Here is a 27,396-nt window from a genome sequence, read left to right as displayed (position 1 = left end):
GTGGCTTCTCTCGTTGCGGAGCATGGGCTCTAGGCGTGCGGGCTTCAGTAGTTGTGGCATGCGGGCTCAGTAGTTGTGACTCGTGGGCTCTAGAGTACAGGCTCAGTCGTTGTAGCACACAGGCTTAGTTGCTCCGTGGCGTGTGGGATCTTCCCAGACCAGGGCTCGAACCCGTGTCCCCTGCATTGGCAGGCGGATTCTTAACCACTGCGCCACCAGGGAAGTCCCATACTTAAAATTTTTATCACACTGTACAGACTGCTTTTTACACTTGAAAGTGTGACTATCTTTGATTTTTACTACATTTGAACAATATATTTATAGAGATTTCATTTTTTTCAAGTTATTATGTATAATAATGAAAATAACAATGCTATAAATATTTTTGTTCATAGGTGTTTTCCTTTAATTAGAACACATTCCTTGTGGAATTGCTGTATATAAGTGTATATGCCTTTTTCAGGTTTTTGGTGCATATTAATTGCCAAACTTAATTTTTTATCTAAAGTTATTCAGTATGAAATCAGTACTTTTAGAACACTGAAAATGCTTTTCCCTCTTATCATTTGCTTTTTATTTTACTTGTATTTTCTGGTATAGAAGTTTTAAATATTTATATAGTCAAATCTAGCCTCATTTTATTGTATAACTTTTCTTTTGGCTAAAGAGGACCTCCCCTACTCAAAGATCAGCTCTATGTTTAAATTTCTTAAGTGATTTCTTTCCACCTCTTCCTTCCTTGTCTTCTTTTTTTCCATTTCATGTTGAAAACTTACTTCGGTGCCTAGCCCGAGGTAGAGAGCTAAGACAACTTCTGTTTTTCTAAGTGGCTAATTGTACAACAGGCTTCTGGAGTAATTATTCCTCTCCATGATAAGTTTAGGACTGTCTTGGGCTTTCTGTTCTCTTTTTGTATTTTGTACCAGTATCTTAATTATTGCAGCATTATAATACATCTCAGAATCTGTTCAAGTTCTCAAGCATACTTTTAAAAATATTTTTTTAGCTTTCCTCTTATTTATTCTTCCAGAAAGCCTTAGCCTACTTGGTCAAGTTTCAAAAGGATCGCTTTGGGACTTTTATTGGAATTGCATTAATTTAGAAATTAATGTGAACGTGGGAATGAGAATTGAGATCTTTAAAATGCTTAGTGTTTCTACGCAGGAACATATCTTATAAAACTATTCAAGTTTTCTTTTCTGACTTAATAAACAAGATACATAGATGTATAGATATAGATATATATCTTGTATTTTTTCTAAATGTATTCCCAGGCATATTATTTTTTTAAAAAATACACGATATGAAATTGTATCTTGTGATTTATTTTTCCTAAAAGTCAAATGCATTCCTTAGAATCTTGTGACTCGTGCATGCTAGATGCTCTGTAGATTTCCCTCCTGAGGTCAGGGCTAGACTGAGTGAAGGGCACATTTGGACCAACTGATCTCAGGGGTCCGTCCCTCAGTTTTACTCTGGTTAGTGATTCTTAGTGTTCTCAGGCTCCTTAAAAAACCTAACGATGATAGAAAGCTGTGGAAGAAGACCCTGCGGTTAATTTTGCATCTGCAGTATTTCAGACCCTCCCCCCACCCCATAACCATTTGTGGACACATCCCCCCATCTCCTGCCACCTCCCCACAGGTGTAGATGAAGAAGCTTTGCTGCAAACGCTCAACCTAGAACTGGGCTTCCTTTCCTCTTCATCTCCTATTTTGTGTTACGACGAATAGCCTGAAACATCTCCTTATGTATTAGGATATTTTAAAAATATACCATCCTGATTTGTGCCTCAGCATCCTGAGAGGAGATGGAGCTCATGTTTGTGAGATTAAAATGGCACAATTTGGGGAACTGGCAGTGACTTAATTACCCATGGGGAAAAAAAAAAGGAGAAAAAAGGACAAAGAAGGAAAACTCTCATGTTCTCTGAAACAAAATGAACTTTCAGCATGCATCTGGAAAAGCCCTTCTCACCACTGGCTGCACCTCAGAGCTGGGCTGGGGGCTGGCACATGGGCTACCCTACTCAGGGCGAGCGCTGAGGCTTTGGTAGTAAAGAGAACCTAGGTTCGGGCATCATGGTTACTGTGAGCAGGCAAGCTGTCACTGTGTGTGGCATCTCTTGGGGATAACTCACACCGCCTAGAAACTTGGAGTAGCTCAGGGACATCCCTAGTTAGAGTATTTTAGGTAACCCATCCCTCAACTTAATAAAGATCTGCCTACTTTCTGGTTTGTGTCAAATTTAGGTTCCCTTGGTTATAAAGTGATAGAGCTGTGTGCCACCCTCCCTGGTGAGTCAGACATTCTTGCCTCAGCAGCCAGGGAGAGCTATACATATCTTGGCATATTTTATTGGCCTACAGTACCTTTAAAAAACTTATTCATTCACAGCTAACAGGCTGCATTAGCCATGAATGGACTTGCCTTTAATGTCAGATGTCTAGACAGATTATCCTAAGTGTCTTCTTTCACAGTCTAGGCTATAGCTTTATTCATTGTATATTTCACAGGACTTTGTGGTATGTTACCGTCACTTGCATGGAGTTGTGATGATGGCCCAGAAATTGGAAGCTGTACAGATTAAAGACCAGGAAAACCTTGTGTCTTATAGCTGTAGAAAGAGGTCGTACTGGGAAACCAGAGGCGACACGAGTGTGTCAGGCTTCTACTTACTGTATATCTGGGAGCTGTGAGGAGGGAGATTGACTTCCCCAACACAAATGGGAACTAAGGCTTGATATTACACAGAGGGAATCCCAAAGTATGGACCAGCGACTCAGGAATCATATGTTGTATTCCAGGAAATATTAGTAAAGGTCTTTAGCTCAGAGGAAAAGAGATTAAAAGATTAAAAATTCTATATTTTAAGAGATTAAAATATAGAATCTGAAATTTTAGAATATTAAAAATTTAGAGCTGCAAGCATCTTAGAAATCATGTAATTCATCCTATTCGTTTTACAAATGAGAGCCAAAGAGGTTATGACTTGCTGAAAGATACACGTAATTAATAAGAGAGCTGAAATGACAGTTGGAAGTTGTTGGTGGGTGGGTGGGGCATTGGAGAGTGATGGATTTTTTTTTTTTTTCTGCCAATATACTGACAATTAAAGCTCCAGCAAGGAAAGCACACGGGAACAGGAGCAGTTAAGAATTATGCTGGTTATTATAAAACAAAGAATTATGAGACCTCAGTGAATCCATCTGAATAATAAAGGAGAGCATATGAGTACCATACCAGCTCACCAGACACATCCACAGAACTTGTCTAGGTCATTTCATGCTACTTTTTGACTCATAAAAATAGAAAAGGGGAATTTTAATGGTATCTTTAATGCTTTTGAGGCTCACTTAAGCAATGTAACGCAAATAAAAATGCTTCTGGTTTGTGGATTCTTGCAAAGTTCAGGTGGGGCTCTTTGCTGGGCCCAGTTTGTGTGCTGAAGTGCAGGATGCATATGTATTTGATTTTAGCAGGTACATGAACAAATATTTTTGTTTTAACGGTTGTGTATTTCAGTAGTTTTATTGTTGTTTTAGAGAAAATGAGTACTAAAATCCACTTTGAAGCTTCTTTTGGGGAGATGAGGCTGAAATTTGATATGCCATATCCTATGCCACATTTTCACAGATACCTCCTTTCAGTATTTTTCTTCCTCAGAATTTCTATCCAGGTGGCCCCATTTTTCTTCTCTCCCTCAAATCTTCGTCTATCGCCAGCTGCGCAGTGCTTGTTCCCCGGATCCTCCACCAAGCAGCCACTCTACAGTTCCAGCCTCAACACCGTCCCCTCCTGCCCTGCCACACCTTTTCACTTGCAGCCCATTGAATTCCTTCCTCTGGTCTACCTTTACTCTGCTGGAGCTGACCACTGGCTCAGCAAAGAAAGGGCACTCACTCCTTCAGTTCCCTCCGCCAGAGACGGCAGCTGGGACATCACTGTAAATGCTTTCCTCTTTGGTAGAAAGAACAAATGACTGTATTTCTGAGAAATAACTACAGGCAAAGTTTCAATAGCTAAACTCTTGAGCATTCCTCCCCAGATGAAGGATGAGAACATAAGATGGGAAAGGTAGAAGACTGTCTCAGAGAGAAAGGAAAATTGAACTAGGGAAATCTTAGGGACATGCTTAACTTTGGAATTTCCTTTACTTTGGGTTTCATGGGTTTGAGCATCAAATAGACTTGAGTTTGAAGTTTGGCTCTGCCATGTACTAGCTGTGACCTGAGTTGATATCCCTCTTTATAAAAAAGGACAATGATGATAAGTTAAAATAATTATTGTAAAGATAAAATGAGATAATATATGAAGTTCGATGGCATCACAATTAGCTTATCTTATTTTATTATTTTTAAAATTTATTTAATTTTTGACTGCACCGAGCAGCTTGCAGGATCTTAGTTCCCCAACCAGGGATTGAACCTGGGCCCACAGCAGTGAAAGCACGGAGTCCTAACCACTGGACCGCCAGGGAATTCCCACAATTGGCTTTTTTTTTTTCTTTAATTCTTATTTATTTTTGGCTATGTTGGGTCTTTGTTGCTGCGCGCGGCCTTTCTTTAGTTGTGGCGAGCAGGGGCAACTCTTCGTTGCGGTGCACGGGCTTCTCATTGCAGTGGCTTCTCTTGTTGCGGAGCACGGGCTCTAGGCATGTGAGCTTAGTGGTTGTGGCTCGCAGGCTCTAGAGCGCAGGCTCAGTAGTTGTGGCGCACAGGCTGAGTCGCTCCGCGGCATGTGGGATCTTCCTGGACCAGGGATCGAACCCGTGTCCCCTGCATTGGCAGACGGATTCTTAACCACTGTGCCACCAGGGAAGCCCCCCACAATTGGCTTTTTAAAAAAACAGTTTATATTGAAGTGTAACATACATGTGGAAAATTGCTCGTATTATAAGTGTCGATAAAAAAATTAATCACTCAATCTAAGAAAGAAATGGAAAATTTTATTTGAGCCAAATTGAGGCTTATAACCCAGGGACAGACTCTCAGAAAGCTCCGAGAACTGTTTTGCCCATTAGAGGTAAAAGCACAGTTATATATGTTTTTGAGACATAGGGCTGTACATTAAATGATGTATTACTGACAGTTTACACAATCCAGATCTATGTGTACAAAGCGAGTAGTGGGTCATGGGTCATCGTAACCCCTTACAAGATGAAGAAGGAAGGGTGTCTCCAGAGGAGTAAGCTTGTTGATGCTAGGAGAAGGTTGCTTTTTATGGTTGAGCAGGTGTTTCTGCAGATGGGAAGGTTTGGTCAATGCATAATGCAGATACACAATGCACAGTAGAGGGGAGAGAGGAGGCCAAAGCTCAAAGAAAAAATTTTTTGTGTAAATTTTCCTTAACTTGCCTTAGAATACAAATTTTTATTTCATCACAAACGTATAGCTCTATGAATTATAACACAGTGAACATACTCTTGTAACCACTATGCAAATCAAGAAATAGTATTGGGTTGGCCAAAAGGTTCCTTCGGGTTTTTCCATAACATGTTACAGAAAAACCTGAACGAACTTTTTGGTCAACCCAATACATTGCCTACACCCTGGAAGCCCCTGTCTTGCCACCTTCCTATCACCACAATTACCTTTTTCCTCCAAAGAAGCCATAGTTCTGACTTCTAACACTATAGATTAATTTCAGTGCTTTTGAACTTAACATAAATGGCTTCCTTTTGTGTCTGGCTGCTTTGCTTCAACATTATGCTTGTGAGAACCAAACACGTTATTGCATGTACCTGTAATCCGTTTGTTTTCATTGCTCTGTACTACTCCATTGTATGAATGTATCACAATGTATTTATCCACCCTAAGGACGTCCCTGTTGTCCTCAGTTTGGGGCTGTTTTGAGTATGCTGCTCTTCACTTTCTTGTACGCATCTTCTGGTACACAAAGGAACACATTTCTCCTTGGTATATACTTGGGAGTGGAATTGCCGATCATAGGGTGTGTCTGTATTCAGTGTCAGTAGATGATACCAAACACTTTTCCAAAGTGATGGTATCAATTTATACTGCCATCACCAAAACATCACAGTTCTGGTTGCGCCACATCTTTGCCAACATTTGGTTTGGTTGGTCTTTCTAATTCGATTCAATCTGTTGTTAATTGGTGTTTCCCCAGTCAAGCACTTTCTTATATGTTTATTGGCCATTGGATATCCTCTTTTGTGAAGCGCATGTTCAAATCACTTGTCCATTTTTTAAGAAGTAGATTATCTTTTATTATTTTGTAGAGAAGTTCTTTTTAGATGCTGGATATGAGCCCTTTGGTTAATTGTGTTGGAAATATTTTCTCTTACTCTGTGGGTTGGCTTTTCACTCTCTTAATGGTGCCTTTTGATGAATAGAAATTTCTCATTTTTACTATAATCAGTTTTGTCCTGTGGTTAGGGCATTTTGAGCCTTATTAAAGTAATCCTTTCCTAACTCAGTCATGAAAATATTCCCTTAAATTATCTTAAGATGGAATTAGTGCTCATTATTTGTCATTTAGACTTGCAATATACTGGGCATTGATTTTTGTGTACGAGTTGAGGTGGGGATCAAGTTTGTTTTTTCTATATTAAAATTATCTGGAATTATTTACTAAGAAACCCACCTTCTTCCCCTGGACTCTTTCTACTGTTCCAGTATTCTCTAGATTTATCTAACCTTGTAACAGTGTAACACTGTCTTAATGACCACAACTATAATAAGTCATGATCTACTAGTGTGTCCTTTTACCTTGGTTAGTCTCAGCTCTTTGCATTTCCATATGCGTTTTGGAGTTACTTTATCAATTTTGACATTATTGTTTTGATTGCATCAGCATCTTTACAATGAGTTTTTAATTCCACGAACATAATATGTATCTTTCCCTAAATACGTATTTGAATATAGTCTTTTCTGATTTCTCTGTTTAGTTTTCTTTGTGAAGGTTTTAGCTTCCCTTAAATTTAAATCTATTCCCAAGTATTCTAAAATTTTGATGCAGTTGTGCACATGTTTTTTAAAATTCCATTTTCTGACTTTTTTTGTTAGATAGAATCTCTCTCTCAATAAAATAGTAAATAGAAGTTATTGAACTGTTTCCTGATTTATGAACCTTTTAATCACTTAGAATCTTTCACTGTTGCAAACAATACTTTAATGAAATTATTATACAGCTATTTTGTGCATACTTGTGAGTACTTTGATAAGATAGAAGCAGAATTGTGTGTTAGAGTTCCTACTCATTTTAAACACTGGTAGATACTGCACAGTTGCCCTCTCAAAATACTGAACCCACTAAATATACTCAACTAACACAAGAATGTCCATTACTCACACTTCACCAATATTCATTTAGTTTATGCCAATCTAAGGTTAAAAATTGCATACTACTGTTTTTAATTTGTATTTCTCAATACTAGCATAGTTGGACATCTTTTCATTTTGTCTTCTTCTGTGACTTGTTTGCTTGTATACTTTGCCCTTTTGTAAATTGGGTCATTAGTCTCTATTCTTACTGATTTGAAAGCAGGTTTTCGTATATTAAGGCAATTAGTCCTTTGTTGTATATATCGCAATCCTAGTCTTTAGCTTGCCATGTCTTTTACCTTTTGCCTTCATTCATTATATGGAAATTTTATGTTTTATGTAGTTATATCTTTTCTGGAGTTGTTGTTATTGTTGTTGGTCTGAAGGAAGCCTTCCCTAACCTAAAGTTGAACAATATGTATATTTTAACTAATATGCATATATGTTTAGATTTTTATTCAGTCTAGGATTTGTTTCTGTGTGTGGTGTACATAAGGTTGTGTTGTTAACGGTGGCAGTGTGCTGTAGGGAGCTTAGGTTATGGAATCTAATGTCATGGAGTCAAATTTTAGGCTTCAGCAGTTACTGAAACAAGTTAATTACTTTTTACTGGGCAAGTTACTGGGCAAGATGATTTCCTATTTATTTGTACTTAGGTTCCTTATTTGGGTAAAAAAATTGTTTTTAGTAGTCAATGAAATAATGCATTTAGGGACCTTAGCACAGTGCCTGGCTCATTGTGGAACCAAAATAATGTAAGCTACTGTTAGTTTTGTCTTTCCCAGATTGATAACTATTTGCCCCAACATTTAATAAATGATTGGTTCTTGCTCGGCAGATATAGAGTGCTAACTCTCACATATATAAATGCCTTTCTATATGCTGATTTATTTCTAGATCCTTTAATATTTTTTGTTTATGTTTATCTAGACCTTGTGCCAATTTTGTGTCTTTGCAGTTGATATAGTTTTAAAGTTATTTAAATATCTAGCATTTCAAATTACCTCAATTCTTTTTTTCCTTCTAAATTTTGTTTGGGTAGTTGTAGACATAGACTCTTATGTATGAACTTGAAAGTCAGTTTCTCAAGCTATGGAATGATGAGATTGGAATTTCCATTGGGATTATATTAAATCATAGATCAATATGAGAGGCCTGGTAATACTGAGTCTTCCTATCTAGGAACATAATTTATCTCTCTGGCTATTCAGAATTTCATTTATGTTCTTCAGTAAAGAAAGCTCTACAGTTTTCTTCTTATAGCTCGTGCCATTTAACTTAATTTTTGCAAACTTAATTAAAAATGGGATTCATCTGTCATGTTTTAAAATGGTTTTGTTGGTATAACAAAGCAATTTTCACGTTTCTAATTCTGATTTTATACTCATGTTAGTTCTACTAGTTTTTTCAGTTGAGAGTCTTGGAATTTTTGTAGACAAATCATGACAGCTTGTGTTTTTTATTGTAAAGTATACATAAAGTAAAATTTATCATCTTAACCATGAAAAGTTATCATTTTACTCATTGAAAACATTTATTAACGCTTTGTATATGTAGCACATAATGGTTTACATAATAGGTGAATAGGTGTTAGCCATTTTTAAGTAGAGTTCAGTAGTGTTAAGTATATTCATGTTTGTGTGACAGATTTTCAGAACTCTTTTGTCTTGCACAACCGAAACTATACTCATTAAACAACTCTTCATTTCTCCTCTCTTCCCAAACTCTGGCAACCACTATTCTATTTTCTATTTCTATGAATCTGACTACTCTAGGTACCTCATGTAAGTGGAACCCTACAGTACTTGTGTGACTGGCTTATTTCACTTAACGTAATGTCCTCAAGATTCATCCATGTTGTAACATGTATCAGAGTTTCTTTCCTTTTTAAGGCTGAATAATATTCCACTGTATGGTCTGTACCACATTTTGTTTATCCATCCATCTGTCAATAGACACTTGGGTTGCTTCCACTTTTGAGCTATTGTGAATAATGCTGCTATCACCATGGATGTACAAATATTTCCTTGGGACCCTGCTTTGAATTCTTCAGGTGTATACCCAGATGTGGGATTGCTGGATTGTATGGCAATGTTATCTTTATTTTTTGAGGAGTCTCCATATTGTTTTTCATAGCTGCTGAATGTATAGTGATACATTCCCACTATAAGTGGGCAAGTTCCAATTTCTCCACCTTGTCAACACTTATTATTTTCTGAGTTTTTGTTTGTTTAATATTAGCCACCCTAATCAGTGTGGTGTCTCATTGGGTTTTGATTTGCATTTCTCTAATTATTAGTGATGTTGTGTGTCTTTTCAGATGCCTTTTGGCCACTGGTGTATCTTCTATGGAAAAATGTCTATTCAAATCCTTTGCCCATTTTTAATCAGGTTTTTAACACTAGAAAATAAAACACAAATCGTTACCTATCTTTTTTTGCTAGACCTTTTCTACTGCCTAGGGCCCCCAAAACAAAGCTAGAAAAGTGGTGATTAGTAGACTTCCTTGTGCTATTCCTGATTTTATAGGCTTCCTTCTAATATTTTCCAGTTAAAAATTATGTTGGTCAGAGATTTTTTTTGGTCAATTATCTTTATCAAGTTAAGGAACATTCTTTATATATCTGGACTTCTAAGTGTTGATATCACAAAAATTAGTTTGAGTTTAATGTATGAGGGATATATTTACTGAAATGACTGTGTGATTCATGTGATTTTCTTTAATCTGATTATCCAGTAATTGCATTTTAGATTCATTAGTGTGGAACCATCTCTGCACTATTTCATCATGATGAAATGCTGAATTTGATTTGCTGATTTTCTGGTCATTTTAAATAAGGAAAGGTCTTAGCCAAATATAATGAATTTTGTGAATTCAAGATAAGGGAAACTATGGGGACATTTTCTATATTTTAAGTAGCAGAGTATACAGTGACTCCACAGTGGAGCACTGGATTTGTTAAAATGGAAACAACAGCCAAATGGTTTTTAGATCTGCCCCCTGTGTTCTCTGATGTTATTTTTTTCCTCAGCGTTAAGATTTCTTCTTCAGTGTAGCACCAATCAAGATAAGTGGAAATGAACCTTGAAAAACAGTTGCTATTGTGTGTTGAGTTACATGGCATAGTGAGGGCGACTCCTAGGGGATTTCCCTTGACTTAGTTAGAACACATATTCTATCTTGTGTTGTAATCTTAGAAGTTGCAGGTAAATGGTGGTGACATCAGAGTTACTGTTGCTTCTAGATCATACCTAACTCTTATTTAGTAACATCTAGTGCATTATTAGTGTCTAATTCATTGATTATTAATTCCACTATTACAAATAATAATATGTTCATGAATTCATTTAGCAAATATTTACTGAGCATCTACTATATACTGGTAAGTTTGATAGATGCTTGGAATTCAGAGATGTATCATGCAAGATCCTTTCACTCAAGCAACTCGGTTCTTTTTTTTTTTTTTGGTGGCAGGGTAGTAGGTGACAGAGTAGCATGGGGGAGAGAGAGATGAAATGTACACAGATAAGTGCAATAAAATGGTCTAATACTCTTATTGAAGAATGTATAGCATATCATAGAACACAAAAGGAGAGTATGATCAATCCTATTTGAGGGAACTAGGACAGGCCTCCTGAGCAGACATGGAAGATAGTAGGCTGGATAAGTCAGGTGGAGGCAAGCTAGACCAAACAGGCAGAGGAAGGATGGAGCAGGACTTGTTTGAAGAATAGCAGGTAGTTTATTATGACTGATAGATAAGAGGCAAGGGGAATGATATGCAAGGGCATTATGTCTGTAGACTTTGAGGAGGTCAGGTCTTCAGGAGAGAGAGAAATTATATGGCGTGAAGGTTTTAGGCAGGGGAGTAACAGAACCAAATACAGGTGTTGTCAGACTGCTTTAGAGGTATTGAGGATGAGTGTGGATCTGGCAGGGAGGTGAGTGGCTGCTGTGGAGAAGTAGGAAGACCAGTTTGGAGTGGTCCTTATAGTGGTCCAAAGGATAGATGATAGGGGCAGTCAGTGATTTCTACTTTCCTGTGAACAGATGTATTTTAAAAAATCTTTGTGATACTCAGTGATAACGGAATCAGAGTTAATAAAAAGCCTAGATGCTCTTGGTTTCATTTTCGGTGATGGCTTATACCTTTTGCTAAGCCTATTGCCAGGGCTACTAGAAGAATAAAATAATTTGAATTTGAACTCATTTTTTTTGCCCAGCCTGGAATAAATGTGGGACTTAATAGTGATATATAGTTATCCTTATGTTTATGGATTACCCAATCCATGGATAAAATATGTGTTCAGCTCTAGGTCAATTTGCCTGAAACAAACGCAAACAAAACCAGTTGTTTAAAACCAATTTACCTAAATTAATATTCTCAACGTATTTCTGTCTTCAACAGTAAGTAATTATGTTTGCACCACTCAGACACAATAACCCAGTGCCGTCCCACCAGGGAGTCTCTGTGATGAGTCACTTTTTGAGGGCATTAATTGCTCCTTCCTAGTCAACAAAATCAATACCTTACATTTCAAACTTGGTAAACCATTTACCTCTGCCTCTTTATCTTTCACATTCTACCCATCCTTCCCCCAGTTCCAGCGTTGCTTCCTTTAGAAAGCCTTTGGGAAAAAAAAAAAAAAAAAAAAAAAGGCCTTTGACTATCCTACCCTCTCATGAGTGTCTCTGAATCCTTTGGCCACCAGGTACTACCTATGATAGGTCATCTATTGTTGAATTTTTCTTTAAATTGTACATCATTTAACATTTTATGCATTTGTTTTTTTAAAAATTATTTGCTTTAATTAATTAATTGATTAAATTAATTTATTTATGGCTGTGTTGGGTCTTCGTTTCTGTGCGAGGGCTTTCTCTAGTTGCGGCAAGTGGGGGCCACTCTTCATCGCGGTGCGCGGGCCTCTCACTATCGCGGCCTCTCTTGTTGCGGAGCACAGGCTCCAGACGCGCAGGCTCAGCAGTTGTGGCTCACGGGCCTAGTTGCTCCGTGGCATGTGGGATCTTCCCAGACCAGGGCTTGAACCCATGTCCCCTGCATTGGCAGGCAGATTCTCAACCACTGCGCCACCAAGGAAGCCCTATGCATTTGTTTTATATCCCAATTCGTCTCTCAATCTTTAGTGAGGGGAAAAGTAATCTGGGGATCCTGTTAATTCAGGTATCTGGAGTAGGGTACATGAATCTGCCTCTTTCACAAGATGCATAGGTATTTTGGATATAGTGCTAGATCAGTAGTCTTTAAACTGGGGGATGCAGAAGGACCCTCCAAGGGGTAGAGGCATGGATAATTTTGAGCAAATTACCTTCCAGATCCTCAGCTTTCATTAGTACTCTCTTAATTTAAATGTATCGCCTACCCAATTTATAAAGGGAAGGTATCTCACCTATTCCAAATCTTGCTCTACCTTGCTCAGATGTGAAAACCTCCAGGGTGTCAAAGAAAGGATAATTTCAAATAATGGCATCTGGGAAGCCTTTATTAGAGGACCAAAAAATTGATCCTATCCATTCCAATAAGATACATTTCCAATTAAATTTTAATCTTTAATAATTATCACATTTCAATATGTTTTCATACGTTAGGTGCTAATAAAATATTTTTATAACTCAGCCCAGAAGTAAACCTAAAACTACTTTTGTGATCAGAGAAAATTTTTAAAAATCATTTTTATATTTGCATTCCTTGGAAATTATGAGAGGGTGAATAATAGGCATTGAAGCATAAAACTATTACTTTTGGATAAATTCTGTTAAAAAGAAAAGAAATTGAAATGTTTAAAAGGAGGAGAAGGAACCAGGTAAAATTCCTGAATGTTAAAGCCATTTGTTCACAGCCTTTTTGAACAGATAATGCTGAATGGCAAATATGGTATTATTAGAGTCTATTAACTACATTTAAAAGAGTAATCGTTATATTTTTAAGATCAGTGTTCATAAATTGTCCAGAATTTGTTTTTGCAACTGTTTAAAACCTACAGTGACAAATTTCAGATGTCAATTTAAAAAATGTGTGAGGAGTATGGTATTTTTTAGAAAAATTGTAGTGGGTGTATGAGCGTAAGTTTGAAGAGCACTGTTCTGGTTTGTACTTTGAAAACTGCTGCCTCAGACTCACCTGTGACCATGTTAAAAATGTAGCTCACTGGATGTGATCCAGGCATGATCATGTGTGTGATAATAGCTGACATTTATTTAGTTCTGTGTGCCAAAGAAACTGAAAGTGGCAGGTTCATTTCTGCAAAACGTGTCAATGCTGTTTGCCTTTCCCGAGGGCATCGCAGAGCTCCCTTCCCTGTGGCTTACTGCCTGGTTCTTAGTGGCTATAACAGGAACCTAAGGTTATAAAGGAACCAGCCAGTTCCCTCAAGTATGAGCCTGCTCAGAGTACTTGCTCCCCTCCCTTCCCACCCCCGCACCTGTGGAGTCAGCCCATCTTTCTAGAGTCTCAGGGAAGAAGCTTCTAGACTCTTTCCCCAACGTCCTCACACTTTCTTTCCCCTCCTCACCCAAACTCAGATCAGCTGTAGGGTGTTTGAAGGAGAGTGGGAATGTCAATGTCACTACCAGGAACAAAGACATTCTGTCCTGTTGTGCTGTACCTGGAGGACCATCCTGCTTCTGTGTCAGGTATGAGTTGATCATCCAGAACTCTGAGCCGCGTCTCTGGGAGGTCAGTGAGACAGGAGTGTGTGGTTTCTGTCTTGCTTTGTTCTTTTCTTTCTCTAAAGTGAATCAATGTCTTTATTTATTTAAAAAAATTTTTTGGAGTATAGTTGATTTAAAATGTTGTGTTAGTTTCAGGTATACAGCAAAGTGATTCAGGTATATGTGTGTGTGTGTATGTGAGTGTGTGTGTGTGTGTGTGTGTATATATATATATATATATATATATATATTCCAGATTATTTCCATTATAGGTTATTACAAGATATTAAATACAGTTCCCTGTGCTATACAGTAGGACCTTGTTGTTTATCTATTTTATGTATAGTAGTGTGTATCTGTTAATCCAAAACTCATAATTTAACCCTCCCCCCATTTCCCCTTTGGTAACCATAAGTTTGTTTTCTGTGTCTTTGAGTCTGTTTCTATTTTGTATATACATTTATTTGTATTATTTTTTAGATTCCATGTGTAAGTGATATATAAAATTTGTCTTTCTCTGTCTGACTTCACTTATTCTCTAGGTCCATCCATGTTGCTGCAAATGGCAATATTTCATTCTTTTTTGTGGCTGAGTAATATTCCATTGCATATATATGTATATATATCTTCTTAAACTAATCATCTGCTTATGTGCACATGGGTTGTTTCCATGTCTTGGCTATTGTAAATAGTGCTGCTGTGAACATTGGGGTGCATATATCTTTTTGAATTAAGAGTTTTCATCTTTTCTGGATATATGCCCAGGATTGGGTTTGTTGGATCATATGGTAGCTCTGTTTTTACTTTTTTAAGGACCCTCCATACTGTTCTCCATAATGGCTGCACCAATTTACATCCCCACCAACAGTGTAGGAGGGTTCCCTTTTCTCTGCGCCCTCTCCAGCATTCATTATTTGTAGACGTTTTTTTTTTTTAATTTATTTGTTTTATTTATTTATTTTTGGCTGCATTGGGTCTTCGTTGCTGTGCATGGGCTTTCTCTAGTTGCGGTGAGCAGGGGCTGCTCTTTCACTGCAGTGCGTGGGCTTCTCATTGCGGTGGCTTCTCTTGCTGCGGAGCACGGGCTCTAGGGCACGCAGGCTTCAGTACTTGCGGCACAGGGGCTCAGTAGTTGTGGCTCGTGGGCTCTAGAGCACAGGCTCAGTAGTTGTGGCACACGGGCTTAGTTGCTCCATGGCATGTGGGATCTTCCCAGACCAGGGATCGAACCCATGTCCTCTGCATTGGCAGGTGGATTCTTAAACCACTGCGCCACCAGGGAAGCCCTGTAGACGTTTTGATGATAGACATTTTGACCGATGTGTGATAATGAGGTGATACCTCATTGCAGTTTTGATTTGCATTTCTCTAATAATTAGTGATATTGAGCATCTTTTCATGTGCCTGTTGGCCATCTGTATGTCTTCTTTGGAGAAATGTCTATTCAGGTCTTCTGCCTATTTTTTGATTGGATTGCTTGTTTTTTGATATGGAGCTGTATGAGGTGTTTGTATATTTTGGAAATTAATTCCTTGTCAGTCACATCATTTGCAAATGTTTTCTCCCATTCCACATTTTGTCTTTTCATTTTGTTAATGGTTTCCTTTGCTGTGCAAAAGCTTTTAAGTTTAATTAGGTCCCATTTGTTTATTTTTGTTTTTATTTCCATTACTCTAGGAGGCAGTTCCAAAAATATATTGCTATGATTTATAACAAGGAGTGTTCTGCCTATGTTTTCCTCTTGGAGTTTTATAGTATCTGGTCTTTCATTTAGGTCTTTAATCCATTTTGAGTTTATTTTTGTATATGGTGTTAGAGAATGTTATAATTTCATTCTTTTACATGTAGCTGTCCTGTTTTCCCAGCACCACTTATTGAAGAGACTGTCTTTTCTCCATTGTATGTTCTTGCCTCCTTTATCTTAGATTCATTGACCATAAGTGTGTAGGTTTATACCTGGGTGCTCTGTCCTGTTACATTGATCTATGTGTCTGTTTTTGTGCCAGTGCCATACAGTTTTGATTACCATAGCTTTGTGATATAGTCTGAAGTCAGGGAGAGTGATTCCTCCAGCTCCATTCTTCTTTCTCAAGTTTGTTTTGGCTATTCAGTATTCTTAATAAGGATCAGAAATAAGTCAGTTACTACAGAGTTCAAAGTCATTTTAAAAACTAGATGTGGTGCTTGCTTCGGCAGCACATATAATAAAATTGGAATGATACAGAGAAGATTAGCATGGCCCCTGTGCAAGGATGACATGCAAATTCATGACGTGTTCCATATTTTTTATATGTATAGCTGATTCACTTTGTTATAAAGCAGAAACTAACACACCATTGTAAAGCAATTATACTCCAATAAAGATGTTAAAAAAAAGAACAAAAAAAACAAAAGCTAGATGTGAATGGTTACAACCCTAATAAAATGTATAGGACGAAGAACAGAAGGAAGTACAGCAAAATACTAACAGTGGCATCTTAAGGGGTGGATTTTCATGTTTTCTGAATTCCAGTTCTTAAATATAAGCATGCTTATATTGCTTTTACAATTTAGAAATCTCTTCTAAATTATCCTTTCTGAGAGGGGGGGATACCAGACACTCATAAATGGCACAAATGGATACTCTGCTGCTTGTACTCCAAGAGGGTATTTCCATTTCTCAGTGATAATAACTAATAACAAATCTGTGTTTTACATCTGTCAGGCCCTATGGAAATGAACTAAATGTTATATATGGACTAAATAACTGTAATCCTTAGTGTAATGTTATGAGGTAGATAATTATTCATAGTTTACTAAAGAGGATACTGCACCTTAGAAAAAATTATATACTTTTCTTGGGCTTTACAAAGCTAGTAAAGAGAGAAGCCAATATTTGAACCTTGGTTTTGCGCCATTAAACTGATAGGCATGTCACCTTACACCAGCTCACACCATGCCCCATCCTTTCTCAGTAAATACAGGGACATTTCTAAGAACTGAAATGAGGATCCACTTTGGAATGAATGGAAAGAAATATCAGATATGGAGTGATGATGAAAGGATAAAATCCTATAATGTGTTCTTACATGGAATTGTGTATAGAGGAAATAATTCACATAATATACTTTCAACAGTAATTTTATCTGAAATGCATCATTTATTTAAGTAGTATTGCCTGAACACCTACATGCCAGGACTTGTTCAAGGCATTTGAATACATCAGTGAATCAAGAAGAAAACAATTCCAGCTTTCTAGGAGCTTGCCTTCTAAGGGAGTGGGGGAGGATGATAGTGGTGAATAGAGATAATAAAGAAATAAAGTAAATAAATTGTAGATTAGGTGGTGATAAATGCTATGGAAAAGAACAGCCAGATGAAAGGCATTGGGATTGTAGTGGAAGGGTTGGTCACGGTTTTAAATAGTGTGATCAGGGTAGGACTCCTTAAGACTGTGACATTTGAGCAAAGAAATAAGAAAAGAGAAAGAGATAAGGGAATGCAGGGGAAGGGAAGCTCCAATCCAAAGGCTCTGAGTACAGAATGGGTGTTGTGTGGTCTGGGTAACTGCAGCTGTTAAGCAGTTAGCCAGAAAAGGAGATTTGAGAAGAAATGTAGAGTCACCTGTTCTTAACCTGGGGTCTAAGGACCTCTAAGGAGTCCAGGGATAGAATTCAGGGGTCTATTAATTTGGGTGGGAAAAAATTTCACTTTTATTTTTAACAATAACATCTAACTGAAATTTAACATTTTTCAGCAGACCAAAAACCTAGAATAACTTAGTAGAACCAATGACCTTGTCAGCAATAGAAGTCATAGATATTATCATATCACATGATAGGTGTTGCAGATATCTTAAAATATGGTTGTGTTCATCACCACATCACATCAAAATTATGTTAGTAATTAGACCTGCCACTAGATCCTCTTATTTAATGTATTAATAAAGGGAGTACACGTGTTACTATATCACAATTAAAATTAAAACTGAGTTGGTTTCCTCTGTAGTCTATTGTATTTCATTTTATACATCTAAAAATATTATTTGGAGAAGGGATCCATAGACACTGCCAGCTGCCAAAGGGGTCCACGGCACAAAACAGATGAAGGAACCTCTGACAGGCAGTGTTGCAGGCCAGTGTGGAATCTTGTTTGATGTTGGCCTTTGTGCTGAGAGTGAAATGGCAGGAGCTGTGAGAGAATTTTGAGCAGAGGCTTGACATGATTTTCTTTTTGTCTGAAAAAGCCCACTCTGGCTGCTGTGTTGAATTAGGGACTGGGGCACGGGGAAGGGGAGTCTGGGGCCAGGCAGACCCACATCACAGTTATTAGATCATTATGGTGATCCAGGCAAGAAATTGGGCTTGCTCAGGGGATGGTGGCATGGACTATGGGTATAGCAAAGGAGGCAGTAAAAAATAATCAGATTCTGGATTTCTTTTGGAGGCAGAACCATCGGGATTTCCTGATAGGTTGGATGTGCGGGAGAACAGTCAGGGATGACGGCAGAGTCTTTGACTTGAGCCATGGAAGGATGGAATGGCCATCGACTGGAGGGGAGAACTGTGGCTGGGAGGGGGAAGATAGGGCATTATTTCTGATGTGTGAAACTTGAAGTGTCGATCTGACATATACAAGGAAGTGTTTGCAGGCATTTGGATGCTATAGGAGTGTGGAGTTGGGGAGGAGGGCTTCTGAGCTGCAGACATGTATTGGGGAGTCATTTGTGCATAGAAAAGTTGATATTTAAAACTCAGACTGGTGAGATGCTGAGTGCAGATAGAAAAGGGGAACCAGGAGTGAGTGACCCTGGGGAGCTCCAGCAGGAGGAGATTGAGGTGAAGAGGAGGAATCAGCAAAGTAAACTGAGAAAGAGTGTCCAGCGAGGCAGCAGGAAAAGCAAGAGATGGTGGAGTTCTGGATGCTAAGGAGAAAAAGTGTATCAAGGAGTGGGGGTTGGGGGGGAGGGAGTATGTCAAACGGTAGAGCAGGAAAAGTAAGGACTGAGAATTGACCACTGAATTTAGAAGCATAGAGGACACTGGTGGAAGGGGTTAGGGGCAAAAGTCTAATTCGGAGTGGCTTTAAGAGAATGGCAGTTGGACACAGTATGGAGACCACATTTTTGAGAAGTTTTGCAAAAGGAACTAAAGTGGGAGTAGTAGCTGGTGGGGCATGGGGAATCAAAAGAAAGATTTCATTTTGTTCTGATTAAGATGGGAGACATAATAGCTCTTTTGTATGCCCGAGAGAAGGTTCCAATAGAAAGGGGAAATCTGAGGTAGGAAGAAGGCAGACTTCCTGGAATGATCTCTTTAAGAGAACGATTAGGATAGAGATCTTACGTACTAGCAGAGGGGTTGGCTTTGATAATACATGAAAAGTCATCTGTAGTAACAGATCCAAGAGCATGAAAAGTCATCTCTAGTAACAGACCCAAGGGCAGAAAATATGGGTATCAATGCTGGTAGGTGGGAGGATGCAGAGGTTCTTCTGGCTGCTTCAGTTTTTCAGTGAAGTACGAAGCAAAGTTATCAGTTAAGAGTGAAAATGAAATAAGAATAGTAATAACAGCTAAAAATATGTATCATACACCTGTGTGCCAGGCACTGCTCTAAGTACTGTACAAATGTTAACTCATCTTTACAACAGCCTTGTGAGGTAGGAATCATCATTACCCTTATTTAAGGATGAGAAAACAGGCACAGAAGGTGTGAAATAACTCAAGCCAGATCCCACTACTTGTAAGTGGCAGAGCTAGGATGCAGACCAGACCTCCTGGGTCCGGAGTCTGCTGTCTCAGTTACGAGAGGATACCTCCAGCCAAATTGACCTCCTCAAAGGTAGTACGCATTTTATTTTCTTAACCAGTGGCCCTCAGTGTCCTACAAGATGGAATACTATCGTGTCTCCCTCTAAGGGTTAGAGTACATAAGGCAAACCGCTTAGCACAATGCCCAATTCATAGAAGACAGTCAGTAATGTTCATACTAGCTGGTTCTAGCAGCAGTCCATTTTTGTTGATGACGATGTTAACATTTCATGATTCTATTGATTGCTTTTTAAACATTGGGTTTCATGATTTCAAAATGGTTTCCAAATAGAGGAACAAAAACGGTATCTTACACTTTATTAATATTTCTTTGATTACCAGCGAGGTTGAATGTTTGTTCCTATGGTAATAGGACATGGAAACAGTGACTCTGACTTTGTATTTCTGTGACATCTGTTACCATAGTAACTAAGGCAGTGAGCTATAAAGGGAGTGCGTGAATCCACGAGCCTGGCTTCCAGCTTGCTGGCTGAGAGAGCCAAAGGGACAGAGCAGCCGGAGGCTGTATAATCCGAGGGCTGGATGCGTCTGGGTACTTACTCAGCTGTGGCTTCTCTATTAGGAGCAGCTGTGAACGGGGCTCCAGGAGTCACCCTCACGAAATGAGGCACATGATGACAGTTGGAAGAGGAAGAGTAAATATTACTAAAGATGAATGGATATGGTAATGGCCAAGCAGAAAAAACCTGTGGACGTGTGGGGATGAGTTGGTGCTGACTAGCTGGTACCATGAGGGATGAATTTCAGGAAACCACTAATTGGGGTATAGATCCTCTGCAGAGGACTGGGCCTGAGTCACATCTGTTCTGTGGGATGTGAGTCCTGTGAGGAAGTCCATGTCCTCAGGCTGCATCAGCTGCAGACCCTCCAGAATGCTGGCTCCTTCTGGTAGTGAGAGTGGAAAGCTTGGGTGGGTGTTACCATGATTTTTTTTTTGTCCTCGTCAATGAATATTGATGGAACTGGGCTAGTATTCAGAGGAGATCCTATAGCCAGGCTCCCTGGGTTCAGATCCTCCTTATTAACCATGTGAACATGAGCAAGGAATTCATCTCTCTGGGTCTCAGTTTATCTCTAATATGGGGGCAATAATAACAGTACATCCCTCATAAAATACATAAAACTTTTATAGGAATTAAATGAGGTCAAAATATATTTCACCTAATGTATGATACACAGTATCCACATCTAAAATTACAATTTTACAATTGACATTTTACAATCAAAACCGGCAGCATTTTTTTCTTTCCTAGTGGTACATAAATACTGATTCATCTTAAAATCAGTGATGCCTTATGTTTGAGGAAATACTGTATGTTATTAGGAGAGCATTAAATATGCCTTGGTAATAGAAAATGGTAAGTGTTAACATTTACTTGGCTTAATAGTCACAACCAGATCCTAATGACGCTACTAAACCCATATGGATATATTCATTGCAAGCTCCTTATCCCTGTAATGTGAGAGCTCTTAAAAGCAAAACAAAAATCCAAGTAAGCTAGAATATCAACCCATAAAGAGTCACATGATCTTCTGCTTTGGGGGAGCTTCAGGATGTATTGTGTGACTTTCAAGGTTACCTGTTCTTGCTGCATACACTCATCCCTTGACCTTCCAGGTCACTCCCTCTACTTTCCTTTAATGGCCACATAGATAACCCATACCAAATCCTGGCCTTTCTTCCCTCCCAGCGGCAGTCTTTTTCATTTCAGTCAGGTGATACTCGGTGTCTACATCCTAGGTCTTATGTTTACTCAAGAGAGCTTTTATCTTGAGAAGATAAATTATAACATCCGGTTTCTGTCCATCATCTTTCACTCCAGCTTTTCCCCTCAGTTCCCTCAAAACACAGATTCCTTCTCTTCCTTGGGGACTTGACGCCAAACATCTTCCTTGATGTCTGTCAGCCTTTCCTGTCTTCCCTTCCTTCTTAGGGCATTGAAATTCTTTCTTCAGTCACATTCTTGGTAATGTCCTTGATGTCTTGACCTCATCACCTTCTGTAGCAGCCGTCTGACAAAACCCCAGCCCTGGAGGGATTGAAACATTTGCATCTCCCTCCCTTGATCTGGACTGCAGAAGCTGTTGGAGAAAAAGGTGCAGCTCTGTGCTTCTGCCCCTGTGACTCATGGTCCTGATGTGAGTGGGCCCCCCACCCTGTCCACGGCTCTTCATACGTGTTCCTAGACTGACACTCCTGTGTTCATAGCAGCTGCTTTTCCCAGTATGTTCTGCCCCCTTCAGAACTTCCATTTCTTGCCCTCTCCCTTCACTCTGAACATCTGACCTCATTTAAAAGTCATGAAGAGGCTTTGGAGTATGGTAGAAAATACTTGTTAGAATTAGTCAGGAAATCTGAGCTCTGCTGAATAGCCATGTGTTTTTCTTTTCCTCTTGTAGTTATAAAATGTGTTTTCACCTGTGTGTGGATCTGAGCTTCTAAAGCAAATGAGTCATTTTATTTGGATATTAGTTTCTTCCTATGTACTTTGAGGGAGGGGCTCTGGTCTAAGTGCCTTCTGAAATTTTGTCTTTAAGATTCTGTAATTTTACTCACAGACACAGAGGACAAACTAGTGGTTACCAGTGAAGGGAGAGGGGCAATGTAGGGATGGGGGAGGTACAAACTCTTGTGTGTGAGATAGGCTCAAGGATGTGTTGTACAACATGGGGAATGTAGCCAATATTTTGTAATAATGGTAAATGGAAAGTAACCTTTAAAATTGTATAAAAATTTTTAAAATTCCATGGTTTTATGATTTAAGTTTTGTATGGTTTTCTGAACCAGCTTTAATTTGCAGGAAGAGACTATTTCTGATAATGTCATTTCCTCAGTAAACAAGAAAATTCTCATTTGTCATAGAAACCTGGAAGGCATGTTATCTTTTGTGATGGCAAATTTATCCTTTTCCTATTTTATTTTTGAACTAGTGAAAATGACTTCCTGTGGTTTGGTCTATCATTTTATCAGTAGGAAGGAAGAGAAACTTAAGGAGTATCTCATTTCTGTAATAGAGTTAATCAAGACTTTGCCTTGAACCTCTGTCTGGGGCTTGTGGGGATGAAGGATGTATGTTTCCTGACCGGGTTTCACTCTGAAGAGTCGGTTGGGTATATCAGCCAGTAGCACCTGAAGCTTTGCTACCAGACTAAACTGCCCATTTCTAAATATTTGCAAATAATGTAAATGACAAGGGGTTAATATCCAAAATATTCAAACAGCCTCATACAGCTCAATATCAAATAAAACTAACAACCCAATCAAGAAATGGGCAGAAAACCTAAATAGACATTTCTCCAAAAAAGACATACAGATGGCCAACAGGCACATGAAAAGATGCTGAATATTGCTAATTATTAGAGAAATGCAAATCAAAACTACAATGAAGTATCATCTCACACCGGTCAGAATGGCCATCATCAAAAAAATCTACAAACAATAAATGCTGGAGAGGGTGTGGAGAAAAGGGAACCCTCCTGCACTGTTGGTGCGGATGTACATTGGTGCAGCCACTACAGAGAACAGTATGAAGTTTCCTTAAAAAGCTAAAAATAGAGCTACCACATGATCCAGCAATCCCGATCCTGGGCATATATCCAGAGAAAACCATAATTCAAAAAGAGTCATGTACCAAAATGTTCATCGCAACTCTATTTACAATAGCCAGGACATGGAAGCAAACTAAGTGTCCACTGACAGATGAATGGATAAAGAAGATGTGGCACATATATACAATGGAATATTACTCAGCCATCAAAAGAAACGAAACTGAGTTATTTGTAGTGAGGTGGATGGACCTAGAGTCTGTCATACAGAGTGGAGTGAATCAGAAAGAGAAAAACAAATACTGTATGCTAACACATATATATGGAATCTTAAAAAAAAAAAAAAAAAAAAAAGATGGTCAGAAGAACCTAGGGGCAAGATGGGAATAAAGATGCAGACCTACTAGAGAATGGACTTGAGGATACAGGGAGGGAGAAGGGTAAGCTGGGACGAAGTGAGAGAGTGGCATGGACATATATACACTACCAAACGTAAAATAGATAGTGGGAAGCAGCCGCATAGCAGAGGGAGATCAGCTCGGTGCTTTGTGACCACCTAGAGGGGTGGGATGGGGAGAGTGGGAGGGAGGGAGATGCAAGAGGGAAGAGATATGGGGACATACGTATAACTGATTCACTTTGTTATAAAGCAGAAACTGACACACCATTGTAAAGCAATTATACTCTAATAAAGATGTTAAAAAAAAAAAAACTGAAAATAGAGCTACCACATGATCCAGCAATCCCGATCCTGGGCATATATCCAGAGAAGATGAAAACTCTAATTCGAAAAGATACATGTACCCCAGTGTTCATAGCAGCACTATTTACAATACAGTAGCCAAGACATGGAAACAACCCAAGTGTCCATAAACAGATAATTGGTTTAAGAAGATGTGTATATACATAATGGAATATTACTCAGCCATAAAAAAGGAATGAAATGATGCCATTTGCAGCAACATGGATGGACCTAGAGAAGTGAAATAAGTCAGACAGGGAAAGACTAACATTATATCACTTATATGTGGAATCTAAAAATAATACAAATGAATGTACATACAAAACAGAAACAGACTCACAGACATAGAAAACAAACTTATGGTTGCCAAAGGGGGAAAGGGGGAAGGGATAAATTAAGAGTATGGGAATAAAGATACAAACTACTATACATGAAATAGATAAGCAACAAGGATTTACTGCATAGCACAGGGAACTATATTCAATATCTTGTAATAGCATCTAATGGAAAATAATCTGAACATATATGTGTGTGTATATATATAATCTGAAAAAATATATGTGTGTGTGTATATATATATATACAACTGAATCACTTTGCTGTACACCTGAAACTGACGCAGTATTGTAAATCAGCTATACTTCAATTAAAAAACTGCACATTTCTGTGAATTGAGCTGATATCCTTTGTATGCTGTCCAGATGGTGCACTTCTAGAATGATAATCTGGCAGGTTACTTTGGGGTTTACCAGTAAAATGGGATTGACCAGAAGATCTTGCCATTTTTATTCCCATCTGCAGTCTCTTCTATATCATCTTGCCCTTTGAACATTATTTCTGGATGCTAAAATTTCAGGGGAACTACAGGAGGGCAAGGAAGAACCCAAGTCCTGTGCGTTGGCTCTTGGTGCATCAGCTTGGATGGAGGAGAACTTGGAGTTAGCAGCAGATGGAGGGGCATGCTTTTTACAGTCTAGATATAGGCATCACCTTCTGGCCTCACCAGACATCATTGTTTGAGGAACATGCTAACAGTAGCCGTGGTTCTCAGCCTTGGCTGTCTGTCAGCATCACCTGGAAAGCTGTTAAAAATTCCAGTGCCTAACATGCATCTTATACCAATTAGATCTACCTCTGGGCTGGGATCTATGCTTCAGTAGTTTTTAACCCTCCGCAGGTGATTGTAACATGTAGACGAGGCTGAGAACCATCGAATAGAGGCTTTACCGGGAGGGGTTAAGTTGGTTGGCTGATGCAGAAGTTTGGCTTTCACAAGCCAGCTGGTTGTATCTCTGGTTTATCTTGGCTGATTTTTGACTGTAGTAACACTGTAGCAAGATCAGAGGTAGTCATCTGGGTGTGACTGCTTTTTTTCAGAAGTGTGTGTTTGAGGGGCAACTGTGTTTTGCTTGTGAATCAGTGTGTGCTTGTCTTCGTAATGCTCTAACCAATGGTATTCCTCACTCTCTACAAGAAGGGAAGGTAGGTAATGTGTGCATTAGTGTTCTGTGTGTTGTGTCCACTTCATTTGGTGTCACTGTTCATTGTGTTCACTTTGAAAAGCAGGTAATTGACTTTCTTGTAACTTTCAGTGAAAAATCATTTGAAAAGATCAGAGTACTTGGGAAGAAAACAAAACTCAAACTTCCATTGTAAAACTAAAACAGCAAAATTCAGGAGATTTTAAAGACGGCAAGCCAGACTGAAATGTCTAGAACCAGTGTTTCTGGCTAGCTAAAAGATTCTAGTGTGACTCTCTTTCTACCTGTGTGTACACGTAGTCTCCAATTTTTAGAAATTCCTGGCCGGTTGTGTACAGTTCCCCTTAAGAGTGACGAAAGATCCTGACTAGGGTTGCCAGATAAAATATAGGGTGTCCAGTTAAATGTGACCTTCAGATAAACAATAACTATTTAGTATAAGTACCAAATATTGCATGAGACACACTGACACTAAAAAATGATCTGTTTATCTGAAGTTCACTTTTAACTGAGCATCTTGCATTTTTATTTTCTAAATCTGGCAACCCTGTGGAGGTATGGGCTAGACTCGAGGGCTGTCGCGCTGTCCAGTTTTTCTGGGCTGGGTCTCACTGTGACCTTGCTTCTTGCTATATTCCTGCAGAGAAGCTGCCACTCAGTTTTCCATCCCAAAATCTTATTTTGTTGTTTTTCCTGTATGTCTAATAGGTTTTCTCATCTTTGGTGTTAGAATTGAGAGAGACTTGAAAATAGATATAGACATGAAAAATCAGTTCTTAAATTCTGACTGGTAAAAGCAATGCAAATCAAGACCTTATACTTATAGGCACTTAAGCCCAGCGGCAGGTGTAGTATGTTGTATTTTGGAGTACTTTTCCACCATGTGGGAGACACAAGTGTCCTGTTGCCCTTAGAAACCTGGGCAGGTGACCTGCCCTCTTGGGTACTTGTCTGGCCTGGTTTACTAGAAAATTCCACTTTCAGTCAAGTTAAAGCTGGCTGGCTTTCACCTGCCTCTCCAGAGACTGACCTTCACCTCCCCTTCTCCTGAGGTTCCTTTTGTTGGCCTTAAAGGGCTCTGTCAGTTACAGAGTGGAGAACTTATTGGAGAACAAGCTAAAGAGTGGAGAACTCCCAAAGTTTTCAGTCAAATCAAATCATCTAATGCTTGTATGTGCCCCATGAGGAATGTATTTTTACTAGGACTTTGGATATGCATTCTGTTTGAGGTAGGCAATTTTTCTCACTGACTTTAAACCAAGTTTTATGTAGAAAAAAATATATATATATATATGAGATTTTTGAACACATCCGTTATCTTTTGTAGAAGAGAATCCTGCATAATTTTGAACGAATAGAAAAATAGGGAAGTAGAATGAGCACTTGTATATTAATCATCTATACTTAAACATTTTGCCATATTTTCTTCAGACTTGTGAAGCCAGGGTTGAGACCCCTTTTGTAACCCCCCTTAATCCAATTTCTCTGCCCGTCTCCCCAGCCACTCTCCCAAGGTTTTTGTGGGGCTGACCACCATGCACAACTACAGGAAGATCACTTGTGAATGGTGTCATCTGTGTATTCCTAGACAGTGTATAGCATGGGTTTTCTAAACCCTGTACAAATGGTATTCATATAAACATTGACAGTCATATCATTATAAATAATACTAGTATTGTCTGTTCCTTTCCAGTTTTTACATCTCATTCTCTTCTAACTGCATAGCCCCAGGCCTGTAGTACATGCAGGGAAATGTGAGTGGCCATGGATATTCTTAATCTTGCTTCCTGAAGTTTCACTATTCCTTATGAAGTTTGCTGGAAAATTCTTGATGTCCTGAATTTGATTTCCTTCTATTC

The 27,396-nt window shown here is 38.7% G+C and overlaps 1 protein-coding gene and 1 non-coding gene across 3 annotated transcripts in view; both read left to right on the top strand.

The window, feature by feature from the left end:
* Window positions 1-27,396, top strand: part of FMN1 (formin 1) — a 425,289-nt gene that overhangs the window by 120,145 nt on the left and 277,748 nt on the right. The gene's annotated exons all lie outside the window — the stretch shown is intronic.
* On the top strand, window positions 16,137-16,243 carry LOC114237761 (U6 spliceosomal RNA). Its single transcript, XR_003623272.2, has one exon. It is a non-coding gene; the product is annotated as a U6 spliceosomal RNA (small nuclear RNA).

Source organism: Balaenoptera acutorostrata, chromosome 3 (genome assembly GCF_949987535.1).
Source record: "Balaenoptera acutorostrata chromosome 3, mBalAcu1.1, whole genome shotgun sequence".
In the NCBI taxonomy this organism is placed as follows: domain Eukaryota; kingdom Metazoa; phylum Chordata; class Mammalia; order Artiodactyla; family Balaenopteridae; genus Balaenoptera; species Balaenoptera acutorostrata.
This window is presented reverse-complemented; position numbering and strand designations above follow the sequence as displayed.